General features: G+C 36.1%; 1 pseudogene; it reads right to left on the bottom strand.

The window, feature by feature from the left end:
- LOC114028598 overlaps window positions 1–8,237 on the bottom strand; it is a 198,430-nt pseudogene extending 190,193 nt beyond the window's left edge.
- Between the last annotated feature and the right edge of the window lie 6,372 nt (window positions 8,238–14,609).

Below are 14,609 nucleotides of genomic sequence, written 5' to 3'. Positions count from 1 at the left end.
TACTGATAAAATCCAAACTGCTAGCAAAGAAACACTTTCAAAATACAGAGAAATAGCAGAGGATATGAAAAACACATAGGAACAGGATGAGGTTTATATCATCTATGTTTTCTTTTCCTCTACTGGAATTGTACTGAGATTGCTTTCAGTAGGACATCAGAGGATAAGCTTATGTACTAATAATTGTATTCAACTGCAAAAAAAACACAGTTATTTTATCCCCGTGTGTATCAGTTCGTAAAACATCAAATATAAAAGAATAGTAAGATAGGAAATTATCTTAGGAATATTTGTATCTGAGCCTCATCAACAATAATGAGAATAAAGGATAAACCAGCTGTATACGGTAGAAAGTTGCAGCTTCATGTATACTCCCTTTTTGTGTTCTACTTGGTATGTTAAAAATGAGGAAGGAGGAGGGGAGGGATTTATTAAGTACTTACTATATGATAGACACTGTGCTAGGCACTTTACAAATCTTAACTCATTTGATCTTCACAACCCTGAAAGGTAGATGCTATTATCATCCTCATTTTACAGCTGAGGAAACAGAGAGAGACAAAAGTTAAGTGGCATGCCCAGAGTCACATAGCTAGTAAATGTCTGAAGTCACATTTTCATTCAGATCTTCCTGACTTCAGGCCCAGTGCTCTATCCACTTTGCCATCCAAGTGCCTATATTTTATTTGGTGTTTGCTAAGTATGAAAAAGAAAAAAAGAGAAGGGGGAAGGAAAGAGAAAGAAAGAATAGAAGAAAGAAAGAGAAGGAAGAGAGGGAAGGAAGGAAGGAATGAGAGGAAAGAAAGAAGCTTAAAGATGATAAGAATGAGATAATGCAGACTGTACAAAGAAATGATAAAGAATTGAGCAACACATTTTAAAGGCTGCACAAATTTAGTACCTACAAGGTACTTAGCAAGGCATAATCTAATGCTCAATATTTTACAACAGAATCTCACTATCTTTCTATCATGCATAAACTAGCATATAACAAATCCCTGAATTACAAATACAGACTTCAAAATATCCTTGAGAATTCAACAAATAAATGACAAATAAACAATGGAACCCCAGACCATTATCACAGATAGAACTGTTACCCACAATTGCATAAAAATAACATTGGTATGTAAAAATTTTACAGCAACATTTTAACTGGATATTCCCTTACCAAAATACTCATAATCTCCAAGCTAATTGAATCAAAAAGCTTTCAAAATAAAACTAACAGATGAATTCAAAATCATGTCCAAACAGAATGAAGTATGATCTATCATCTCAACCATCATATCTGTCACTGGAGCTGCCTCAAAGAAGCTTTTAGTGAGCACACAGAAGATGAGTTTACATTCCAATGATTTTATTCAATTATAAAAAATAGTTATTTTGTCCACCTGTGCAATTGTACCCAGGACATTTAATATAACAGAATAGTATCAGGGTAGCAATTTTTGTTGGGATCATTTCTGACTGAACTCCATGGTGGGGAGGGGGGAGGGAAGAATGTTCCTACTCATGCTACTAATAAAATAATAATGTTCTTTATTTAAATAATACTTTAAGATTTGCAAAGAAATTAAATACACAATATTATAACAATGAAGCTTTCAGATAAAGAGTGAAAACCATTTTGTTATTTGTCTATATACCAAGCATCCAAGATATTTGGAAACATCTGTATCTTTTTTCTTTTTTTTACTAATTTTTTAAACTGTTCATTTCAATGAATGGCAACACTTAGATGAGTCCTAAATTTTGACTTTCACTAAAAAAAATACTCACATAGTTACAAATATTCTGACTGTCTCTGTGGTGTGGCATCACCTACCCAATCATTTTTTTTTTCAGTTAAGAACTATTCATTTTCTCTCTTTCCCACTGCTCCTCAATTTTAAAGAAAAATAAAAAGAAACTCTTGTAAAAAATGTACACAGTCAAGCAAAACAAATTCTTGCATTGACCATGTCTAAAAATGTATGTTTCATTAGGCATCTCAAATTTATCACTTCTCTCCCAGGAGATAAGTAGTGTGGATCATCATTGGTCCTATGGAATCATGACTGATCATTGCATTAATCATAGTTCTTAAGTCTTAATAATGTTGTTATTGTGTAAATTATTCTCTTGATTCTGCTCACTTCACTTTGTCTCAGGTTATACAAATCTTCCCAAATTTCTCCTTTTTGTTATTTCTTATAGCATAGTAGTATTCCATTACATCCACAGACCATAATTTCTTTAGCCATCCCTTAATTGGTTGACACACCTTAGTTTCCCATTCTCTGCTGCTATAAAAAGAGTACCTATAAATATTTTTGTACATATGGCTCTCTATCCAATCATTTTACACACCCCAATCAATACCTATCACCATGGCCAAATCAATAATACAATGATCCAAAATAATCACTAAGATTATAGAAATTAGCAAATCTACTGAGCTTTATTTCATACTGAGAGAGACAGTAAAATGAAGGGCCTTCCCCCACCTCCCTATAATTCAATTCAATTAATTTATTAAGTGTCTCCTGTGTGAAAAGCATATAGTAATGGATCTTCATATGGCAATGTAAGGTTTGTGAAGGGATTTTCATATATTATCTCATTTGATGAAATGATACATACCCTGCCCTCAAGGAGTAATCTATCAAAAGTAACAATTTTGATAAAAACTCAAAGTGACACATTGTTGTAATGTTCTGAATGACTCAAAGAAATATAATAATTTTTAAATTCATTCATCTATTACCCACCAGTTGCATATATTAAGAAACATAAATGAACAGATATTGTTATATACCACAATATTACTGACCACTAACAATAAAAATGTTTACTGACTTCTCAGATATTCAAAGCCAAAATGAATCATTTCTTATATCTAATTGTTAATCATATTACCTCATTTATTTAAAAAATATTCAGTAAAACCTATAGTTGCCATTAAATAGGTGACTTGATACTACCATTGAATTGATTTTTTTGTCAACTCAACTGCAGTACTATACTATGGACTTCATAGGATGAATATGAAACATAATTCAGAAAATGTATGCTATATTGTAAAGAGATGATCTTCTGTGTGTACCTAATTTCATAATATCCTATCACTGGTGAAATAATTAAGCGTGATCCATAAATCTAAAATAAATTTGAAGACTAATTTATTTTTAACAAACCATTTGATTTTTGCTATAACCACATTGTCTTCTCATATCCTTTAAGACAAATTTTTAAATGACATATCTTTTAAAAGATGACAAAATTTTAAAGAACAGTTATTAAAAGATATGAACAAACAGTTCTCGGAAGAAGAAAGGCAAGCTCTCAACAATTATATGGGCAATATGCCAAATCACTAATGATAACAGAGATGAAAATTAAAACAACTTCAAGCTTCTATCTCACACCCATCAGATTGGTAAAGATGACAAAAAAGCAAACTCAAAATTATGAGAGGGAATATGGGAGGACATGCACACAAATGCACTGTTGGTGGAGTTATCCAGTCATTATGAAAAGCAACTACTGTGGGCCTTTAGACCATTGATGCCACTACTAGAATTATATCCCAAAGATATCAAAGAAAGGGAGAAAGAATTGATATATGCAAAAATACTTATAGTAGCGAAGAACTGGAAACAAAATAGGTGTCACAAACTGGAGAATGGCTGAGCAAATTATGATATATTAGTGTAATGGAATGTAAATGTACCATAAGATATGTCAAAAGGGACAAATTCCAAGAAACCTAGGAACCCTTGTATGAACTAATGCATGCTGAAAAGAGACAAACAAGGAGCACAATTTACACAGTGAATACAGTATTGTAAAGGAAAACAACTCAGACAGACCTAAGAACTTTGATCAATGTAATGACTAACTATGATTCCTAAAGACCAATGATGAGTCATGCTTCCCACCTTTTGACAGAGAAGTGGTAGACTAGAGATGCAGAATGAGACATATGTCTTCGGAGATGGCTAATATGCAGATCTGTTTTGTTCGACTATAATTTTAAGAGGAAGGGCTTTTTTTTTTTTGAGGGGGTGAAGTTATAGAAAAGAGAACTGGAATAGTAATGGTGATGCCAAAAAAGAAGAAGGAGGAGGAGGAGGAGGAGGAGGAGGAGGAGGAGGAGAAAAGAAAAGAAAAAAAGAATATCAATGAAACATTTTAAAATGCAAGAAGAGAGCAGAAGCAAGTTCAGAGAATGGCACAGACAAGCAGGATAGTGTTGGAACTACTTTGTTTAATCTGTTATATACTTTTTTAAAAAAAGTGAGTTGAATGTAATAAAGATTTCTGATTTCACATACAATCCTTTTTTTCTGTTCTTCTTTGTATGTAGAAATTATCATGCTTGTTGATATTTGTCAAGTTCATAAAAATAAAAATGATTTTTTTAAAAAAGATAACATTTTAAAGTAAAATACCATGTTGGGATGCTGAGATTGAATTCATCCCAGCATGCCACACCACTGCTCTTTGGATGGAAATCACAGGACCCAGACATCAAGCTGTGGAAGAGATTCTTCCAAGCAACAGCATCTGGCTCTTTGGCAAACTGAACAGGCAGTTACACTGGTGACTTTGGAGTTGCCTCTGGGTCTGTCACATGGTTAGACTGCTGATAGAGTGTCTGAATCCTCTCATCCTTGTGTGTTAATGTTCCTTTTCAAAGATTTTTTTCAGAGTCAGGAAAATTCATACCCTTCCATATATGAGTATTTTGTCTTCCTCAAGTCATGGTGACTTTGGTATGAACCCTGTTGTAGTGCAATAAGCATCTCTTTACATTCCCAAGTTACTCATATCTGCCCCCAAAATGGGCAAACATTCTAGCATTAACAATACTCCATTTTATATGCCACCAGTGCACAGCATCAGAAATGAAATATTCTATTCTCAGCCCTGAGTATTTAAGCCTATATTTTCATCTTCTTTACTTGCAATAGATCCTTTGCCATATTAACTTTAAAAATTCATATGAGTAGCTTTTTTTTCACTTTCAAGATTTCACAATCCAGGTTGATGCCATAGTTTAAGAAACATCAGAGCTTAGTCTGAAGAATTCATTGTACTTTAAAATTGCAGTCCTTGGAACAAAGATCTTGAACATCAAAACTGGCATCTCCAGAACAAAGGAGCCCTCTCATTCTCTTAGCAGTTAAGAAAATCTTGAAGACAAAGTTTGGTCAACTAAGAACTGAGTTCATTAGTACTTCCTAAGATTTAAAAAAAAATTATGAATAATTTGGGCCAAGAATATTCATTAGTAAACACTTAACACTGTTTCTCTTACTATAGGTCAGAAACTAAACCATAAGTGCCAAATCCAAGATATTAAAAATGATAAATCTACTCTTCATCATAACAAGATAAGTATGAAACATTAATGGTTAGAATATTTACAGCACATTAATATGACCTTACTATCTATCAATAAACATTAGGTCCCTTCTATTAGAGTAATAATATGGAGGACCACAGCTAATTGAACTAGTTAAAAATTTTAGCTGCAAGCCTACTTAGACCAATTATAATCTATTTCTTGGTTATTATAATAATGATCTCAATTAGTTTATCCTTAGAAAATTGATGATTACTAATATTACATGATAGAAGGGAAGCAAAAAAAGGAAAAGGAGGAATAAACACACTTACTAAATATGATTTTTTCAAACTGGGCCTTTGATTTCTTCAGTGCAAGGAGCTTCAGGTAAGGAATTCCTACTAATACTTTTTCTCTTATTGCCTTAAAGAGTTGTCTGATACTAAATATAAATTATTACTTGGAAAGAGGTGGAATTGAAAGAATAGTAAAATCTTCTACTTCCATATTTGACAAAGAATTGAAGCTAGAATAGTGGTGAACAATTAATTCTAGTCAAGGAAAAACATTCAAATATAAATAAAAATGGAATATACAAAATTATATCTTACTATTTGGCCTATGGTAGTTTTCCAGGCATTTAGCAATGCCATGATGAGATAATTCCTCTTTCAGAGGAAGCCAGATGGTACAGTGGATAGAGCACTGGATCCAGACCTTGGGCAAGTCATTAACCTCTAATTGCCTCAGTTTCCTCATCTATAAAATGGGGATAATAACTGCACCTGCCTCCTAGGGTCATTGTGAGGATCAAATGAGATAATAATAATAAAGTGCTTTGCAAGCCTTAAAGTGCTATTTACATACTAACTACTAATTAATCTAATGGTGATTTATTATAATCGTTATTGCGTTTTTAAAATGTATTGTTTTGTACATGTGTTATAAAAGTACCTAGCCTGTGTGGGATAACTGTTACTGCTATGATAATATATGCATGTGTGTGTGTGTGTGTGTGTGTGTGTGTGTAGGCTGATACAACACACAAACATGTCTTTTTTAGACATTGAATAAAATAAGTTAAAATCTAGAATATTTTTCATTCACATTGTGAAAATTCTCTGCTGCTTGTGAGTATATAATCTATATAAATACATAACAAATTACACACTCAGTTGCATCCTGATCTTATTTTTCAGAAACAAATCAAATTTGTACATTAAGAGCCATCTACTTTTGTCAGTCCATGCAAACAACTCCCACTGCTCTCCCTGGGAGTTCTACTGTGGATGATCAATCTGAGTATGTGGTCCTTTGAGTAACTGACAAGTCTTTTCAGATTCCATTTTGCCTTACAAGTATTTCTGCATACTCTGAAAAGTAAAGGCTTCAAAACTAGCTCTGACCCTGAGTTACATATAATAGTTTGTTCAGAGGAAAAGTGGATTATTTGGGTCAAATATTTATGATAACATTTCATGCCTACTTCAAAGTGATAGATGCACCTCTGAGAAGTATCAATAAGTGAAAGGTGGGAGAGCACCCATAAAGGGGAAATATATAGTCCTTTGTTACAAATGACTTGCCAAAAATTTATTTCTCCTCAGATGTAAAGTCCCACATCTTCCAGCCAAAGCTACCTTAATACAAATATTGGTATTTGGGGAGACTGGGGACAGATTTGTCCACTAGTTCATCATCCGTTTACAGGTTAATATAAACAAATGATAAGATTGCATTGATCCAAATATATAATGCAATTTGAAGGCTATGTATTTCTTTATACTCTAACACAAAGTGTCTTCCTTTTCTCAGAGAATTTTTTACTCTGAAATACTGCATGTTAAGTTCTATCTCAGTAGTAGCTATTTGGAAACATCTGAATGTGAAATCTTCCATTTTTCTTTTTTCCTGTGTGTGCAGATATAGGCTCGCATTAGCAACACCTTAGTAGAGATCTAATGTTGACAGTCTGGCTTAAAAACAAAACAAAACAAAAACAGTATTTTAGGCAAAAGAAAGCAACCTTTCCTACTGGTTTTTGTTTAATTAAGTATTTTCACTAAGACTAGCAGGTGAAAGCCATATTAGTTTTAGGTTCACAATTCTACTAATACTCATACCTATAGATTGATACCTTGCTTTTTCCTAATAATCTGTGCTTACGGAAGTCACCCATGCTTCTCTAAAATGTTTTTACACATTCATCATGAAAGAACATGATGAAAAGGAAACTGCTTTGCCAAATATAATCCAGAATATACTGCCTATGTTCTATGTTGTCCACTTTTTTAAAGTAGTGAATTTAACTGTCACTTTAGGATGTAAGCATTGGTAGCAATGTTTTCACCTCTTGCTTATTCATTAGTTAAATAAGCAGCTCGAAAAGTGTCATTTAGATTGAGAACTACTGTCAGTTACTGAAATAGCTTAAATGATTAGGAACAATGTTGTAATGTCCAGTCACAAACAGATAGATAAAGACATCTATCTACAATGTCCATAAGCTAAACACTAGGAAAAAGGTTTGGGGCCTATGGCTGACACATATATACAGGAAAACCCTCTGCTACTCCCAAACACACCAGAAAACTATATTGAGAGAGAATAAAAGGAGGGAACTTATTACAATTTCATAAGTATTGACCCTCCTCCTTCTTGTGAATTTAGTTGACACAGGTAATATTTTAAACATTATAGGTGGTTGACAAGAAATGATCAGGCCCAGTATATCAGTACCCTTCTATCTAGGGAGTAATATGTAGCAAAGCATTTGAAAGAACTGCAGAATCTGAGCTTATCATGGAAAGAAGAGAGAGGAATGACTATTTGACTCCAGGGTACCGATACCTAATACCTGTTGCTGTATCTGGTTTTCATCAAAGAGAAATGATGATGGCATCACTGTTCCCCTAACCCTATACAGGATTACAGGCTAGAGGACTCCCATACAAAACTGCCAGTCTGGCACCTTCGAGGAAACCCTAGATTTCTATGACTTTAGGATGTGGTATTATAGAAAAGTGGATGGAATGAAAATGTAAGAAGACTGTATGTAAATGGACAGATCCAGTACAAGAAATTTTTAGCACGTGGAAAGCGGTACTCAGGCTGAAAGGGGGCCAGTAAGGCCTTCAAAGCTAGACTAGAGAGAGTTGGGTCTTTTGAGTTAGAGTAAGATGAATAAGCTTTCCAACACCACAAGCACCCTTGGGGGCACGATCCAGTCAATTCGGAAACCCCTCGGAGTATTCTGGGAGTGTCTCTGCCCCCATCCCAGCTTTTCTCTAGTCCCTCAGTGGCCCAGTACCCCAAATAGGAGACCTGAGTCTCAGGTGGGCTGGCAGCTTTCCTCGTCGTTCTCTTGTTTCTATTCGTCCAAGGGGGCGCAGCACCTCCCCATTGCACATAGACAGCCACGAGTCCGGGCAGGAGGCCGAGCAGGACCCTGCAGCTACAATCTGCCATGGGCCAGCCTTGCTCCCCTCTGACCTACGGGAGCTACCTCCAATCTCCCTGGAATCGGAACCATTTTTCCCACCCCTGTACACCCAATCCCCATGGAGGGAACAGCAGAATTTGGGTCGTCTTTGGCCAGCCATCTGATGGATGATGACCAGAGAAGTCTTCTTAGGGGGAGGGAGGGCGGAGCTGGGGTTCCGGCGGGAAAGGAAGGGAAAGGAAGGGTAAAGCACCAGAGAAGTAGGTTGACTCATCCTCTCTCAGCTGGCTAGACCGCGGTGGGGGATACTGGGAATGCTGCGAGCAAGACAAAACGTGAAAAAAAAAAATCGAGGGCCACCCCCAAACCATTCACCATTGACGCTCTTCTCTTTTCTTATGTTCACCATGAGGCTCCTTAGCAAGTTATATATGTATATATACATATGTATATATACCCGAAATCTAGATAAAACACCCCCACAAAATCCTTTCAGTTTATGGAACCCCAAATCAGACCTGTCTCTTATTTGGGACAACTCAGGATCCCCTAATGCCTTCCTGAGGGATCCCCTAGGCTGAGTGGAGCTGCAGCTATTGTGCAGTCCGAGTGGGGCCCAAGCAGCCTGGGGGTGAGGAGGGGATGGAATCCCAGGGTTGGAAGAGAGAAGGGGAGGTCCTTCGGCAGAGCTCATCCCCTCACTCCCCTCCCCAACCCCAATCCTTTACAAACCTTTCTCTCGACACCTCACCCTATCCCGGATTTTATGGGAAGAGAGTCATGAGTCCTATCCCCCCCCCCAAAAAAAAAGTTCTTAGAGATTTTGCAGAAGCTTTTCAGTTTCACTGGCCTAAATATATCAAATTCAGAAGTCAATCCTCTCCACTTCCCCAGACTCAGCTTCAGTCGGTTGGCTCTCGCATCTCTGGAAAAACCAGTAACACGCTTCCTATCTACCTAACAGTATTGAACCGGTGGCAGGAAACTTGTTTATTGGACTACTTTGCCTATTGTTTAATTGACAGACCACGCTAGCTCATTAATAGGAACCAACTTTTTTTTCTCTCTCCTTAAGTGAGTAAAGCTACAGATCCATCTCTCCAGGGTAGCTGATTCCCATTTGCAAACTGCTTGGTTAAACATTGCATTTCGACATCTTGGTATTAATTTTTCAGATATTGTAAAAGATACACTTGTCTAAATGGGAGGATGTCAAAGGATGCAGTTATCTAACTCGGTCTAATCCGGTGCAAGACCTGAAGTTTTGTTTACGAAACCAGTGAAACCCCTCCTTGCTTTGTTCTGATGGGTTTGTTTGTTGTTGTTTTAAAGGTACGATTCCGTAGGTTTTCTAACTCATTTTTATCACTTTACCCAAAATACTAAGGTTTCACCGTCATTTCTCAGCTTGAACAATGTAGAATCACTCGGTATGAGATCCTACATCCTTATGAATGAACAAGGGAAGGGGGAGTAGGGAACTTTTCACTATTTCAGGTAGTGACATTGATGCAACTACATTAGAGTTAATGGCAGCAGCCTGCTCCTCATTATTAATTGTCTTTGTGTTTGGATAAAGTATGTAATCTTCTTCTCAACCACGCCATTAAAATAGGTTGCCTTTTCAATTAAGAACTATCTTGAGCACAGCAGTCAATTTTCCTAATGAAGATGCATTATATTTTCACTTTTTTAATAATGGAAAATCCCAGGTTTTCATTAGAAGTGATTACGGAGAAGTACAAGAGGGCTTGTCTAAAATAGATGTGGCCATGTAGTGCATTAAACACTAGGCTTTTAAACAAATTGAAATTTCTTCAGATAAGAGGAAAGCATTGGTTTCAAATATGTTCAAACCCGCTTCATTCAGATTTAAAAATATGGAGAGTTCATTCTTTAAAATGCACTTATCAGTATAAAATAATGATGAAATCAACTATAGCTAGCTCTATCTACAATTACACCTGTAACTTTTTACTTATTGTAGCTTACAAATGGTTGCAGACATTTAAGCTGAAGACTGGTAGTGATTAAAAAGGCACTTTTAGATAATGTGCAGCTTTTTGAACAAACAACAAATAGTCTAATCATCAAGAGCTGAAGTATTCAGTCTATGCACCTACAATTAGTTTTCTTTTTCCTTTCCTCTTAGTCTTTTCTTTCTTCTTTTTCTTTTTAAAACAATTATAAAACCTATGAAGTTGATGGAATAGTTCAAAATTTTTATCTTTTATGGTAAGCAAAGCCATCTCTAAGATTGTAAAAACTGAAACCATGTGACTCCTGATTTAGAAATACTAAATCTGTCTAAAGCATACAATCAATTAGAGAAAAGGAATAGATTAAATTTGGACATTCACAAAATAGCAAAAATGTATAGGATCCATTTCCTAATCTTGGGCATGCTTTAAAAAAAAAAAAATATGGTTAAAAGGCTTCCTGTGAGCAACTAGTTTTGGTCTTTGTTAATTTTTAAAATTATTTTTCTGTACATACAACATAATATTTCAAGCAAAAATTTTCTCTATCATTACTGCCTCCATTTAAACATTAGGAGTTTAGATACTGATGTAAAAAAAAAAAATCAAGTCAAAATTCAATTTGAAGAAAACAGTCCAAAATCAGAGTTAGGCTTTTTCTTTATGAAACAACAGTTGGTTTCTTACAAACATCATCTTTTTTTTTCCAGGTTTTAGGTCATTAGTATTGCTGTTGTTGTTGTTGTTGTTGTTGTTACTGCCAAAGCCCTGAACATTTTTTAATCAACTAGCCACTAAAGATGATCTACTAAAGAGTGGGAAAGGAGATTTTCGATTAAAACCTTATCCCATCTTGAAGGATTACTTTATATTGATTCTTAAATATGGCTACAATTGATGGCCTCTAATTAAAAATCCAAAGGAAAAGTCTTTCGTGCCTAAATAAAAGAAGCTTTTCATATATGGGAAATAAAGCTTATAAAAGGTTACAAATAAAAGATTAGAGATTTATCCAAACTAGTTTCAAGCTTCACTGTGGCTTTCTTTTCTTCTTCTTTTCCTTACTTACAAAAACCATTCCTGGGTCTTTTTTCCTCAATTGTACATGAAGTTTGAAAACAGTCAAGATATTGGACTGTAATAGTTGTTTTATGTCAGGTCTGTAAACTAGAGACCAGTAGGTACAGTAAAACTGCTCTTCAAGGAAACTTTATGATGCCTATATGAAAATTATATTAACTGGCAACTAACTCTCTCCAGATCCAATTCTTACCCCTCCCATACTCTCCCCACTCCAACATACTTTTACTCCCCAACACCTAACATCCATCTAATCTCTCTCTCTCTCTTCCTCTCTCTCTCTCTCCCTCTCTCTCTCTCTCTCTCTCTCTCTCTCTCTCTCTCTCTCTCTCCCTCTCTCTCTCTCTCTTCCTCCCTCTTCTTTCCCTCCCACCTCCCCTTCCCACTCTTACATTCATCATTACATACTTGGTGCTTACATTGTTATTGTCACTCCAGTTTTACAATTATTTTGAAAAAAAAAGCTTCACACACCCACATTTCTCACTTGTCACACTATCTTAATGCATTTCATTCCAGAACTTCATCGTCTTCTTTCCTTTTCTCCTATGCCTTTTAGATTTATCTCATACTGGACAGTTCACACCTGCCTATCTTCTAATCTAGGTTATAATTTTCCCTTCCTCTTTCATCTGAGAGAATAGCATTATTGGGGAAGAACTACCCGATGCTGAATTATTAAGTGTTGATGTCTGTTATACTTTCAAAAAATATTGTCTTACATATCCTGTCTAATCTCCAGTAAATAGGTAACAAAAGTTGATTTCAACAGTTTACACAAGACAAATCTAAAAATCTGGAGGAGAAAGTGACTTACTTTTAAAACTGCCATAGAATTTTTTGTTTTGTTTTTTTTAATCAATAAAGTTCTCTCCCTCTCCATCTAATCATTGAGAAGTTTTGAAATTCATTTTAATACTCCAAAACTAAGCTTTGAGGAGGGGGTATCTAACTCCTCACCACACCCAGCTTCTTCTCCCCCCCATACACACGTCTGTTCTTGAGCCGAAAATGTGGTTTGTTCTTGGTTTTTTAATTAGTCTGAAAGAGTCCAGAGATCTCCCCCACCCCCACCCCTTGTACTTGATAAACTTGACGGAAGGTTTGGAATATTTTAAAGTAGCAAACCCGTGGGAGTGGGAATGGGGGTAGGGGAAATTAAATGAGCGCTATGCAGAGATTTCAGAATATCCGTCATATTCTGGAAGCTAGATGCAAACGTCACAAACAATTTGATTCAGGTTTGTTTATTTTCTTATCTCTAACCTCCTAAATAAACGATTTAATAAGCATATATAAGATAATCATCCAAACACAGCAATTTTAAACCGTTGGCTTATTGGTGAAAACGACCCACTGAATACCAAAATCAAAAATTCATGGAAAATATATTCAAAGACACAGAAAATTGAATGAATAGAAATTACATTGGAAGCTCAAGAACTTACTGAAAATCAGGAGTTAGATTTTTCATCCAAGGAGATCTTTTTTTCTCCTACAAAAGGTCTAAGGCTTTCAGTTGAACAGACCATCCACCCACCAGAGACCAGTCGCTTTGTCCCGAACTAGACTGGGGTTTGCTGGGACTGTACCTGTGACAGAGCTGCTCTGAAATTTCCAAATTGACAAGAAGAGACTGGTAAGTAAAGAGCATGTTCTTACAGGTGAAGAGCAATTTAGCAACTTTTCCATTAGACACCCAGGAGAAAGCAGGTCTGTTACCAAAGGCTGCAAAGTCTGTGCAGAATTCCTCCAGAAAGAAACAGAAAGTCCCCCCTTTTTTTGTTCTCTCTCTCTCTCTCTCTCTCTCTCTCTCTCTCTCTCTCTCTCTCTTCTGTCTCCTCTCTCCTTTCTCTTCAGTCTCTCTCTCTCCTCTCTCTCAGATTCAATCTTTGCTTCACCCCCAGCATATTGCTAAGCTAAAGGGAAATTCTCTTTGATGAAGAGGTGTTTCCAGCTTCTGGGTTTTTAAAACCTAAATCTATATTCAAATCTGGCTGAAGGTGTGTTGTGGGATTTATGAAAGCCTCTTAAAGGGGTAAATTTACCAAACCGTGACAAAATCATCACAATCTGACTTTAGATAGCTGAAGTGGATGAGAATTTTAAAGAGACCCTTGTTTATTTAAGTAACACTGTCCATTTCTGTCTCTGGGTTTATTGGTCCCCACGCTTATCCCAAAGTTATTGGACTGGAGGGCAAAGCAGGGACTAGAAGCTGTCTCTTTCAGTCCACCTAAGTAGAAAGCAGCTCACACGCTTCACTGCCCTCCAACCTCTCCTAGTAGAGCCCAAACTCTAAAATTTTCAGGTAACTATCCACCCACGATTTTATATAAAGCTTTAAGCTTTTTCTACAGGGCAAGGTAGAAAACTCTCCCACTAAAGAATTTAACCTATTTCTTAAAAACTACAGACTTCTCTGGGAAAGTGTCTTTGGTCACATTTCCTGATGTCCACCGCATATAACTTCTCCAAGGCCTTCATCACTACCCATCTCTCCTGCCACATACTTTACATTTCATTTTTTCGGCATTCAATCCCTAAAACGTCATGGTCTTCTAAAACATATGACGTCTTTGCGATTTTTTCCCCAAGCTAGCCAAATGTTAGTTTTGGGTGGCAGTACGGGAGAGAAATGGAGAGGAAGAAGGGGGACGTCAGGGGTAGTGATGTTAAAATTGGGGCTCGGTGTGTTTGCTATTTTTTTTTTGTCATCATCATAGGTCTTTTCTACGGAGATATAAAAATACATTATAGTCTATGGCAGGGG

This window comes from Vombatus ursinus, unplaced genomic scaffold (genome assembly GCF_900497805.2).
Source record: "Vombatus ursinus unplaced genomic scaffold, bare-nosed wombat genome assembly UNPS02014893.1, whole genome shotgun sequence".
In the NCBI taxonomy this organism is placed as follows: domain Eukaryota; kingdom Metazoa; phylum Chordata; class Mammalia; order Diprotodontia; family Vombatidae; genus Vombatus; species Vombatus ursinus.
Note: the sequence above shows the minus strand (reverse complement) of the source record. Positions and strands in the feature narration are given on the sequence as shown.